The sequence below is a fragment of the Callionymus lyra genome, chromosome 4 (genome assembly GCF_982586985.1).
Source record: "Callionymus lyra chromosome 4, fCalLyr1.hap1.1, whole genome shotgun sequence".
NCBI classification, from domain to species: domain Eukaryota; kingdom Metazoa; phylum Chordata; class Actinopteri; order Syngnathiformes; family Callionymidae; genus Callionymus; species Callionymus lyra.
In genome coordinates this window covers 1,250,724-1,263,820 of record NC_141821.1, presented here as the reverse complement: position 1 = coordinate 1,263,820, position 13,097 = coordinate 1,250,724, and positions in this window count along the sequence as shown.

Sequence of the window (13,097 nt, the reverse complement as noted above, 5' to 3'; positions counted from 1 at the left end):
ACATCAACATTATTATTTAAACTACAATCGTGACAATAATCATTTGTATATTATTTAAATGTTGTTTGTTAACATCAACATTATTATTTAAACTACAATAGTGACAATAATCATTTGTATATTATTTAAATGTTGTTTGTTAACATCAACATTATTATTTAAACTACAATCGTGACAATAATCATTTGTATATTATTTAAATGTTGTTTGTTAACATCAACATTATTATTTAAACTACAATCGTGACAATAATCATATGTTTATTATTTAAATGTTGTTTGTTAACATCAACATTATTATTTAAACTACAATCGTGACAATAATCATTTGTATATTATTTAAATGTTGTTTGTTAACATCAACATTATTATTTAAACTACAATCGTGACAATAATCATTTGTTTATTATTTAAATGTTGTTTGTAAACATCTACATTATTATTTAAACTACAATCGTGACAATAATCATTTGTTTATTATTTAAATGTTGTTTGTAAACATCTACATTATTATTTAAACTACAATCGTGACAATAATCATATGTATATTATTTAAATGTTGTTTGTTAACATCAACATTATTATTTAAACTACAATCGTGACAATAATCATTTGTTTATTATTTAAATGTTGTTTGTCAACATCAACATTATTATTTAAACTACAATCGTGACAATAATAATTTGTTCATTATTTAAATGTTGTTTGTTAACATCTACATTATTATTTAAACTACAATCGTGACAATAATCATTTGTTTATTATTTAAATGTTGTTTGTCAACATCAACATTATTATTTAAACTACAATCGTGACAATAATAATTTGTATATTATTTAAATGTTGTTTGTTAACATCAACATTATTATTTAAACTACAATCGTGACAATAATCATGTGTATATTATTTAAATGTTGTTTGTTAACATCTACATTATTATTTAAACTACAATCGTGACAATAATCATATGTATATTATTTAAATGTTGTTTGTTAACATCAACATTATTATTTAAACTACAATCGTGACAATAATCATATGTATATTATTTAAATGTTGTTTGTAAACATCTACATTATTATTTAAACTACAATCGTGACAATAATCATTTGTATATTATTTAAATGTTGTTTGTAAACATCAACATTATTATTTAAACTACAATCGTGACAATAATCATTTGTATATTATTTAAATGTTGTTTGTAAACATCAACATTATTATTTAAACTACAATCGTGACAATAATCATATGTATATTATTTAAATGTTGTTTGTTAACATCTACATTATTATTTAAACTACAATCGTGACAATAATCATATGTATATTATTTAAATGTTGTTTGTTAACATCAACATTATTATTTAAACTACAATCGTGACAATAATCATATGTATATTATTTAAATGTTGTTTGTTAACATCAACATTATTATTTAAACTACAATCGTGACAATAATCATTTGTATATTATTTAAATGTTGTTTGTTAACATCAACATTATTATTTAAACTACAATCGTGACAATAATCATATGTTTATTATTTAAATGTTGTTTGTAAACATCAACATTATTATTTAAACTACAATCGTGACAATAATCATTTGTTTATTATTTAAATGTTGTTTGTAAACATCAACATTATTATTTAAACTACAATCGTGACAATAATCATATGTATATTATTTAAATGTTGTTTGTAAACATCAACATTATAATTTAAACTACAATCGTGACAATAATCATTTGTTTATTATTTAAATGTTGTTTGTAAACATCAACATTATTATTTAAACTACAATCGTGACAATAATCATATGTATATTATTTAAATGTTGTTTGTAAACATCTACATTATTATTTAAACTACAATCGTGACAATAATCATATGTATATTATTTAAATGTTGTTTGTTAACATCAACATTATTATTTAAACTACAATCATGACAGTAATCATTTGTATATTATTTAAATGTTGTTTGTAAACATCAACATTATTATTTAAACTACAATCATGACAGTAATCATTTGTATATTATTTAAATGTTGTTTGTAAACATCAACATTATTATTTAAACTACAATCGTGACAATAATCATTTGTATATTATTTAAATGTTGTTTGTAAACATCAACATTATTATTTAAACTACAATCGTGACAATAATCATTTGTATATTATTTAAATGTTGTTTGTTAACATCTACATTATTATTTAAACTACAATCGTGACAATAATCATTTGTATATTATTTAAATGTTATTTGTTAACATCTACATTATTATTTAAACTACAATCGTGACAGTAATCATTTGTATATTATTTAAATGTTGTTTGTTAACATCAACATTATTATTTAAACTACAATCGTGACAATAATCATTTGTATATTATTTAAATGTTGTTTGTTAACATCAACATTATTATTTAAACTACAATCGTGACAATAATCATATGTTTATTATTTAAATATGTTTGTAAACATCAACATTATTATTTAAACTACAATCGTGACAATAATCATTTGTATATTATTTAAATGTTGTTTGTTAACATCAACATTATTATTTAAACTACAATCGTGACAATAATCATATGTTTATTATTTAAATGTTGTTTGTAAACATCAACATTATTATTTAAACTACAATCGTGTCAATAATCATTTGTTGATTATTTAAATGTTGTTTGTAAACATCAACATTATTATTTAAACTACAATCGTGACAATAATCATTTGTTTATTATTTAAATGTTGTTTGTAAACATCTACATTATTATTTAAACTACAATCGTGACAATAATCATATGTATATTATTTAAATGTTGTTTGTAAACATCTACATTATTATTTAAACTACAATCGTGACAATAATAATTTGTATATTATTTAAATGTTGTTTGTTAACATCAACATTATTATTTAAACTACAATCGTGACAATAATCATTTGTATATTATTTAAATGTTGTTTGTTAACATCAACATTATTATTTAAACTACAATAGTGACAATAATCATTTGTATATTATTTAAATGTTGTTTGTTAACATCAACATTATTATTTAAACTACAATCGTGACAATAATCATTTGTATATTATTTAAATGTTGTTTGTTAACATCAACATTATTATTTAAACTACAATCGTGACAATAATCATTTGTATATTATTTAAATGTTGTTTGTTAACATCAACATTATTATTTAAACTACAATAGTGACAATAATCATTTGTATATTATTTAAATGTTGTTTGTTAACATCAACATTATTATTTAAACTACAATCGTGACAATAATCATTTGTATATTATTTAAATGTTGTTTGTTAACATCAACATTATTATTTAAACTACAATCGTGACAATAATCATATGTTTATTATTTAAATGTTGTTTGTTAACATCAACATTATTATTTAAACTACAATCGTGACAATAATCATATGTATATTATTTAAATGTTGTTTGTTAACATCAACATTATTATTTAAACTACAATCGTGACAATAATCATTTGTTTATTATTTAAATGTTGTTTGTCAACATCAACATTATTATTTAAACTACAATCGTGACAATAATAATTTGTTCATTATTTAAATGTTGTTTGTTAACATCTACATTATTATTTAAACTACAATCGTGACAATAATCATTTGTTTATTATTTAAATGTTGTTTGTCAACATCAACATTATTATTTAAACTACAATCGTGACAATAATAATTTGTATATTATTTAAATGTTGTTTGTTAACATCAACATTATTATTTAAACTACAATCGTGACAATAATCATGTGTATATTATTTAAATGTTGTTTGTTAACATCTACATTATTATTTAAACTACAATCGTGACAATAATCATATGTATATTATTTAAATGTTGTTTGTTAACATCAACATTATTATTTAAACTACAATCGTGACAATAATCATATGTATATTATTTAAATGTTGTTTGTAAACATCTACATTATTATTTAAACTACAATCGTGACAATAATCATTTGTATATTATTTAAATGTTGTTTGTAAACATCAACATTATTATTTAAACTACAATCGTGACAATAATCATTTGTATATTATTTAAATGTTGTTTGTAAACATCAACATTATTATTTAAACTACAATCGTGACAATAATCATATGTATATTATTTAAATGTTGTTTGTTAACATCAACATTATTATTTAAACTACAATCGTGACAATAATCATATGTATATTATTTAAATGTTGTTTGTAAACATCTACATTATTATTTAAACTACAATCGTGACAATAATAATTTGTATATTATTTAAATGTTGTTTGTCAACATCAACATTATTATTTAAACTACAATCGTGACAATAATCATATGTATATTATTTAAATGTTGTTTGTAAACATCAACATTATTATTTAAACTACAATCGTGACAATAATCATATGTATATTATTTAAATGTTGTTTGTAAACATCAACATTATTATTTAAACTACAATCGTGACAATAATCATTTGTATATTATTTAAATGTTGTTTGTTAACATCAACATTATTATTTAAACTACAATCGTGACAATAATCATGTTTATTATTTAAATGTTGTTTGTAAACATCAACATTATTATTTAAACTACAATCGTGACAATAATCATTTGTTTATTATTTAAATGTTGTTTGTAAACATCAACATTATTATTTAAACTACAATCGTGACAATAATCATATGTATATTATTTAAATGTTGTTTGTTAACATCAACATTATTATTTAAACTACAATCGTGACAATAATCATTTGTATATCATTTAAATGTTGTTTGTTAACATCAACATTATTATTTAAACTACAATCGTGACAATAATCATTTGTATATTATTTAAATGTTGTTTGTCAACATCAACATTATTATTTAAACTACAATCGTGACAGTAATCATTTGTATATTATTTAAATGTTGTTTGTTAACATCAACATTATTATTTAAACTACAATCGTGACAATAATCATTTGTTTATTATTTAAATGTTGTTTGTAAACATCAACATTATTATTTAAACTACAATCGTGACAGTAATCATTTGTATATTATTTAAATGTTGTTTGTCAACATCAACATTATTATTTAAACTACAATCGTGACAGTAATCATTTGTATATTATTTAAATGTTGTTTGTTAACATCAATATTATAATTTAAACTACAATCGTGACAATAATCATTTGTATATTATTTAAATGTTGTTTGTAAACATCAACATTATTATTTAAACTACAATCGTGACAATAATCATTTGTTTATTATTTAAATGTTGTTTGTAAACATCAACATTATTATTTAAACTACAATCGTGACAATAATCATATGTATATTATTTAAATGTTGTTTGTAAACATCTACATTATTATTTAAACTACCATCGTGACAATAATCATATGTATATTATTTAAATGTTGTTTGTTAACATCAACATTATTATTTAAACTACAATCGTGACAATAATCATATGTATATTATTTAAATGTTGTTTGTAAACATCTACATTATTATTTAAACTACAATCGTGACAATAATCATGTGTATATTATTTAAATGTTGTTTGTAAACATCAACATTATTATTTAAACTACAATCGTGACAATAATCATGTGTATATTATTTAAATGTTGTTTGTAAACATCAACATTATTATTTAAACTACAATCGTGACAATAATCATATGTATATTATTTAAATGTTGTTTGTTAACATCTACATTATTATTTAAACTACAATCGTGACAATAATCATTTGTTTATTATTTAAATGTTGTTTGTAAACATCAACATTATTATTTAAACTACAATCGTGACAATAATCATTTGTATATTATTTAAATGTTGTTTGTTAACATCAACATTATTATTTAAACTACAATAGTGACAGTAATCATTTGTATATTATTTAAATGTTGTTTGTCAACATCAACATTATTATTTAAACTACAATAGTGACAATAATCATTTGTATATTATTTAAATGTTGTTTGTAAACATCAACATTATTATTTAAACTACAATCGTGACAATAATCATATGTATATTATTTAAATGTTGTTTGTAAACATCAACATTATTATTTAAACTACAATCGTGACAATAATCATTTGTATATTATTTAAATGTTGTTTGTTAACATCAACATTATTATTTAAACTACAATCGTGACAATAATCATATGTTTATTATTTAAATGTTGTTTGTAAACATCAACATTATTATTTAAACTACAATCGTGACAATAATCATTTGTTTATAATTTAAATGTTGTTTGTAAACATCAACATTATTATTTAAACTACAATCGTGACAATAATCATATTTTTATTATTCAAATGTTGTTTGTTAACATCAACATTATTATTTAAACTACAATCGTGACAATAATCATTTGTATATTATTTAAATGTTGTTTGTTAACATCAACATTATTATTTAAACTACAATCGTGACAATAATAATTTGTATATTATTTAAATGTTGTTTGTCAACATCAACATTATTATTTAAACTACAATCGTGACAGTAATCATTTGTATATTATTTAAATGTTGTTTGTTAACATCAACATTATTATTTAAACTACAATCGTGACAATAATCATTTGTTTATTATTTAAATGTTGTTTGTAAACATCAACATTATTATTTAAACTACAATCGTGACAATAATCATATGTATATTATTTAAATGTTGTTTGTTAACATCAACATTATTATTTAAACTACAATCATGACAGTAATCATTTGTATATTATTTAAATGTTGTTTGTCAACATCAACATTATTATTTAAACTACAATCGTGACAGTAATCATTTGTATATTATTTAAATGTTGTTTGTCAACATCAACATTATTATTTAAACTACAATCGTGACAGTAATCATTTGTATATTATTTAAATGTTGTTTGTCAACATCAACATTATTATTTAAACTACAATCGTGACAGTAATCATTTGTATATTATTTAAATGTTGTTTGTTAACATCAATATTATTATTTAAACTACAATCGTGACAATAATCATTTGTATATTATTTAAATGTTGTTTGTAAACATCAACATTATTATTTAAACTACAATCGTGACAATAATCATTTGTTTATTATTTAAATGTTGTTTGTAAACATCTACATTATTATTTAAACTACAATCGTGACAATAATCATATGTATATTATTTAAATGTTGTTTGTTAACATCAACATTATTATTTAAACTACAATCGTGACAATAATCATATGTATATTATTTAAATGTTGTTTGTAAACATCAACATTATTATTTAAACTACAATCATGACAGTAATCATTTGTTTATTATTTAAATGTTGTTTGTAAACATCTACATTATTATTTAAACTACAATCGTGACAATAATCATATGTATATTATTTAAATGTTGTTTGTTAACATCAACATTATTATTTAAACTACAATCGTGACAATAATCATTTGTATATTATTTAAATGTTGTTTGTTAACATCTACATTATTATTTAAACTATAATCGTGACAATAATCATTTGTATATTATTTAAATGTTATTTGTTAACATCTACATTATTATTTAAACTACAATCGTGACAGTAATCATTTGTATATTATTTAAATGTTGTTTGTTAACATCAACATTATTATTTAAACTACAATCGTGACAATAATCATTTGTATATTATTTAAATGTTGTTTGTTAACATCAACATTATTATTTAAACTACAATCGTGACAGTAATCATATGCTAAAAATTAACAATAAACATCAACATTATTATTTAAACTACAATCATGACAGTAATCATTTGTATATTATTTAAATGTTGTTTGTAAACATCAACATTATTATTTAAACTACAATCGTGACAGTAATCATATGCTAAAAATTAACAATAAACATCAACATTATTATTTAAACTACAATCGTGACAATAATCATTTGTTTATTATTTAAATGTTGTTTGTTAACATCAACATTATTATTTAAACTACAATCGTGACAATAATCATTTGTTTATTATTTAAATGTTGTTTGTAAACATCAACATTATTATTTAAACTACAATCGGGACAATAATCATTTGTATATTATTTAAATGTTGTTTGTCAACATCAACATTATTATTTAAACTACAATCGTGACAGTAATCATTTGTATATTATTTAAATGTTGTTTGTAAACATCAACATTATTATTTAAACTACAATCGTGACAGTAATCATTTGTATATTATTTAAATGTTGTTTGTAAACATCAACATTATTATTTAAACTACAATCGTGACAGTAATCATTTGTATATTATTTAAATGTTGTTTGTAAACATCAACATTATTATTTAAACTACAATCGTGACAATAATCATTTGTATATTATTTAAATGTTGTTTGTAAACATCTTCATTATTATTTAAACTACAATCGTGACAATAATCATTTGTATATTATTTAAATGTTGTTTGTAAACATCAACATTATTATTTAAACTACAATCGTGACAATAATCATTTGTATATTATTTAAATGTTGTTTGTAAACATCAAAATTATTATTTAAACTACAATCGTGACAATAATCATTTGTATATTATTTAAATGTTGTTTGTAAACATCAACATTATTATTTAAACTACAATCGTGACAATAATCATTTGTATATTATTTAAATGTTGTTTGTAAACATCTTCATTATTATTTAAACTACAATCGCGACAATAATCATTTGTATATTATTTAAATGTTGTTTGTAAACATCTTCATTATTATTTAAACTACAATTGCGACAATAATCATTTGTATATTATTTAAATGTTGTTTGTGAACATCTACATTATTATTTCAGTTCACATGTCTGCCGACAGAGGGCACCATGTTATTTGTTTTCTCTTGTTTCTGTGAGAATGTTGGGACCAAACCTGAGTTATTCCTGGTCACGTGACAACAGTAGGACGAAGACAACAAATAGAGATTTGTGTATTTGTCACTCTTGGTCTGACCCTGGGCCTCCTCCCAGTCCAGCTGTGGTCACATGACTTGTGGTTGCCATGACAGCAGTGTGCAGACTTACTGTTGAGCTGGTCCTGTTGATTCTGTGTCTTACACACACACACACACACACACACATCTTTATAAGAGACGCAATGATGTCACCAAGAACACAAGTGTGTGCGACTGTGTTGCATTGAGCACAGATCCAGGAGGAGATCAAAGACAACACGTCCACTTCCTGTCCAGCTCCACTCACTTCCTGTCCATATTGATGTCTTTTATTGTGAAATCTGCGACTTTATTTTTGTCCTTTATTGTGAAATCTGCGACTGTATGTTTTTCTTTTATTGTGAAGTCTGGAACTTTATATTTGTATCTTATTGTGAAATCTGCATCTTTATTTTTGTCTTTTATTGTGAAATCTGCATCTTTATGTTTGTCTTTTATTGTGAAATCTGCGACTTTATGTTTGTCTTTTATTATGAAATCTGCATCTTTATGTTTGTCTTTTATTGTGAAATCTGCATCTTTATGTTTGTCTTTTATTGTGAAATCTGCATCTTTATGTTTGTCTTTTATTGTGAAATCTGCATCTTTATGTTAGTCTTTTATTGTGAAATCTGCATCTTTATGTTTGTCTTTTATTGTGAAATCTGCATCTTTATGTTTGTCTTTTATTGTGAAATCTGCATCTTGATGTTTGTCTTTTATTATGAAATCTGCATCTTTATGTTTGTCTTTTATTGTGAAATCTGCATCTTTATGTTTGTCTTTTATTGTGAAATCTGCGACTTTATGTTTGTCTTTTATTATGAAATCGGCGACTTTATTTTCATTGAGAGCAAATATATTTTCTTGTAGATGACAGTTATTTAATTTTAGTGGGAAGGATGAGTCGCTCTTTAACTTCCTCTTCTTTATCTTGAACATCTTGAGACACTTTTAAAATCTACTTCCTCTTTGATGTTCTTTCAATTTTCACTTCACTTTTTATGTTTTTCATAGAAAATATTAGTTTCACTTTGAATTTATTTCAACATGTCTTTTTGAATTTTTAAACAATTTCCATCAATCCATCATCCATCCATCCGTCCATCCGTCCATCCATCCATCCATCCATCCATCAATCCATTCATCCGTACATCCATCCATCCGTCCATCCATCCATCCATCCATCCATCCATCCATCAATCCATTCATCCGTCCATCCATCCATCAATCCATTCATCCGTCCATCCATCCATCAATCCATTCATCCGTCCATCCATCCATCAATCCATCCATCCGTCCATCCATCCATCAATCCATTCATCCGTCCATCCATCCATCCGTCCATCCATCCATCCATCCATCCATCCATCCATCCATCCATCCATCCATCCATCCATCCATCCATCCATCCATCCATCCATCCATCATCCATAATCCATCCGTCCATCCATCCATCCATCATCCATCCGTCCATCCATCATCCATCCATCTATCCATCATCCATCATCCATCCGTCCATCCATCCATCCATCATCCATCCATCATCCATCCATCCATCCATCATCCATCATCCATCATCCATCATCCATCATCCATCATCCATCCGTCCATCCATCCATCGATCCATCCATCATCCATTCATCCATCGATCCATCCATCGATCCATCCATCCATCCATCCATCCATCCATCCACCATCCATCCATCCATCCATCCATCTGTCCGTCCATCCATCCATCCATCCATCCATCCATCCATCCATCATCCATCATCCATCCGTCCATCCATCCATCCATCATCCATCATCCATCATCCATCCATCCATCCATCCATCATCCATCTGTCCATCCATCCATCCATCCATCCATCCATCATCCATCCATCCATCCATCCATCCATCCATCCATCTATCCATACATCCATCCATCCATCCATCCATCCATCATCCATCATCCATTCATCCATCCATCCTCCCATTATCCATCCATCCATCCATCTATACATCCATCTATACATCCATCCATCCTTACATCCTCCCATTATCCATCCATCCATCTGTCTATACATCCATCCATCCTCCCATTATCCATCCATCCATCCATCTATACATCCATCCATCCATCTATACATCCTTACATCCTCCCATTATCCATCCATCCATCCATCTATACATCCATCCATCCATCCATCCTCCCATTATCCATCCATCCATACATTCATCCATCCATCTATACATTCATCCATCCGTCCATCCTCCCATTATCCATCCATCCATACATCCTGCCATTATCCATCCATCCATCCATCCATCCATCCATCCATGAATCCATCCATCCATCCATCCATCCATACATCCTCCCATTATCCATCCATCCTTCCATCCGTCTATACATCCATCCATCCATCCATCCATCTATACATCCATCCATACATCCTCCCATTATCCATCCATCCATCCATCTATACATCCATCCATCCATCCATCCATCTTCCCATTATCCATCCATCCATCCATCCGTCTATACATCCATCCATCCATCCATCCATCCATCCATCCTCCCATTATCCATCCATCCATCCATCCATCAATCCATCCGTCTATACATCCATACATCCTCCCATTATCCATCAATCCATCCATCCTCCCATTATCCATCCATCCATCCATCCATCTATACATCCATTCATCCATCCATCCATCTATACATCCATCCATCCATCCTCCCATTATACATCCATCCATCCATCCATCCTCCCATTATCCATCCATCCATCCATCTATACATCCATCTATCCATCCATCCATCCTCCCATTATCCATCCATCCATCCATCCGTCCATCCATACACCCTCCCATTATCCATCCATCCATCCATCCGTCTATACATCCATCCATCCATCCATACATCCTCCCATTATCCATCCTCCCATTATCCATCCATCCATCTGTCTATACATCCATCCATCCATCCATCCGTCCATCCATACATCCTCCCATTATCCATCCATCCATCCATCCATCAATCCATCCGTCTATACATCCATACATCCTCCCATTATCCATCAATCCATCCATCCTCCCATTATCCATCCATCCATCCATCTATACATCCATCCATCTATCCATCCATCCATCCATCTATACATCCATCCATCCTCCCATTATACATCCATCCATCCATCCATCCTCCCATTATCCATCCATCCATCTATACATCCATCCATCCATCCATCCTCCCATTATCCATTCATCCATCCATCCGTCCATCCATACATCCTCCCATTATCCATCCATCCATCCATCCATCCGTCTATACATCCATCCATCCATCCTCCCATTATCCATCCATCCGTCTATACATCCATCCATCCATCCATACATCCATACATCCTCCTATTATCCATCCATCCATCCATCTATACATCCATCCATCCATCTGTCTATCCATCCATCCATCCTCCCATTATCCATCCATCCATCCATCCATGAATCCATCCATCCATCCATACATCCTCCCATTATCCATCCATCCTTCCATCCATCTATACATCCATCCATCCATCCATCCATCTATACATCCATCCATCCATCCGTCTATCCATCCATCCATCCTCCCATTATCCATCCATCCATCCATCTTCCCATTATCCATCCATCCATCCATCCGTCTATACATCCATCCATCCATCCATCCTCCCATTATCCATCCATCCATCCGTCTATACATCCATCCATCCATCCATCCTCCCATTATCCATCCATCCATCCATCCAACCATCCATCCATCCGTCCATCCATACATCCTCCCATTATCCATCCATCCATCCATCCATCCATCAATCCATCCGTCTATACATCCATACATCCTCCCATTATCCATCCATCCATCCATCCATCCATCCATCCATCCATCCATCCATCCATCCTCCCATTATCCATCCATCCGTCTATACATCCATCCATCCATCCATCCATCCTCCCATTATCCATCCATCCATCCATCCGTCCATCCATACATCCTCCCATTATCCATCCATCCATCCGTCTATACATCCATCCCTCCATCCATCCATCCGTCCATCC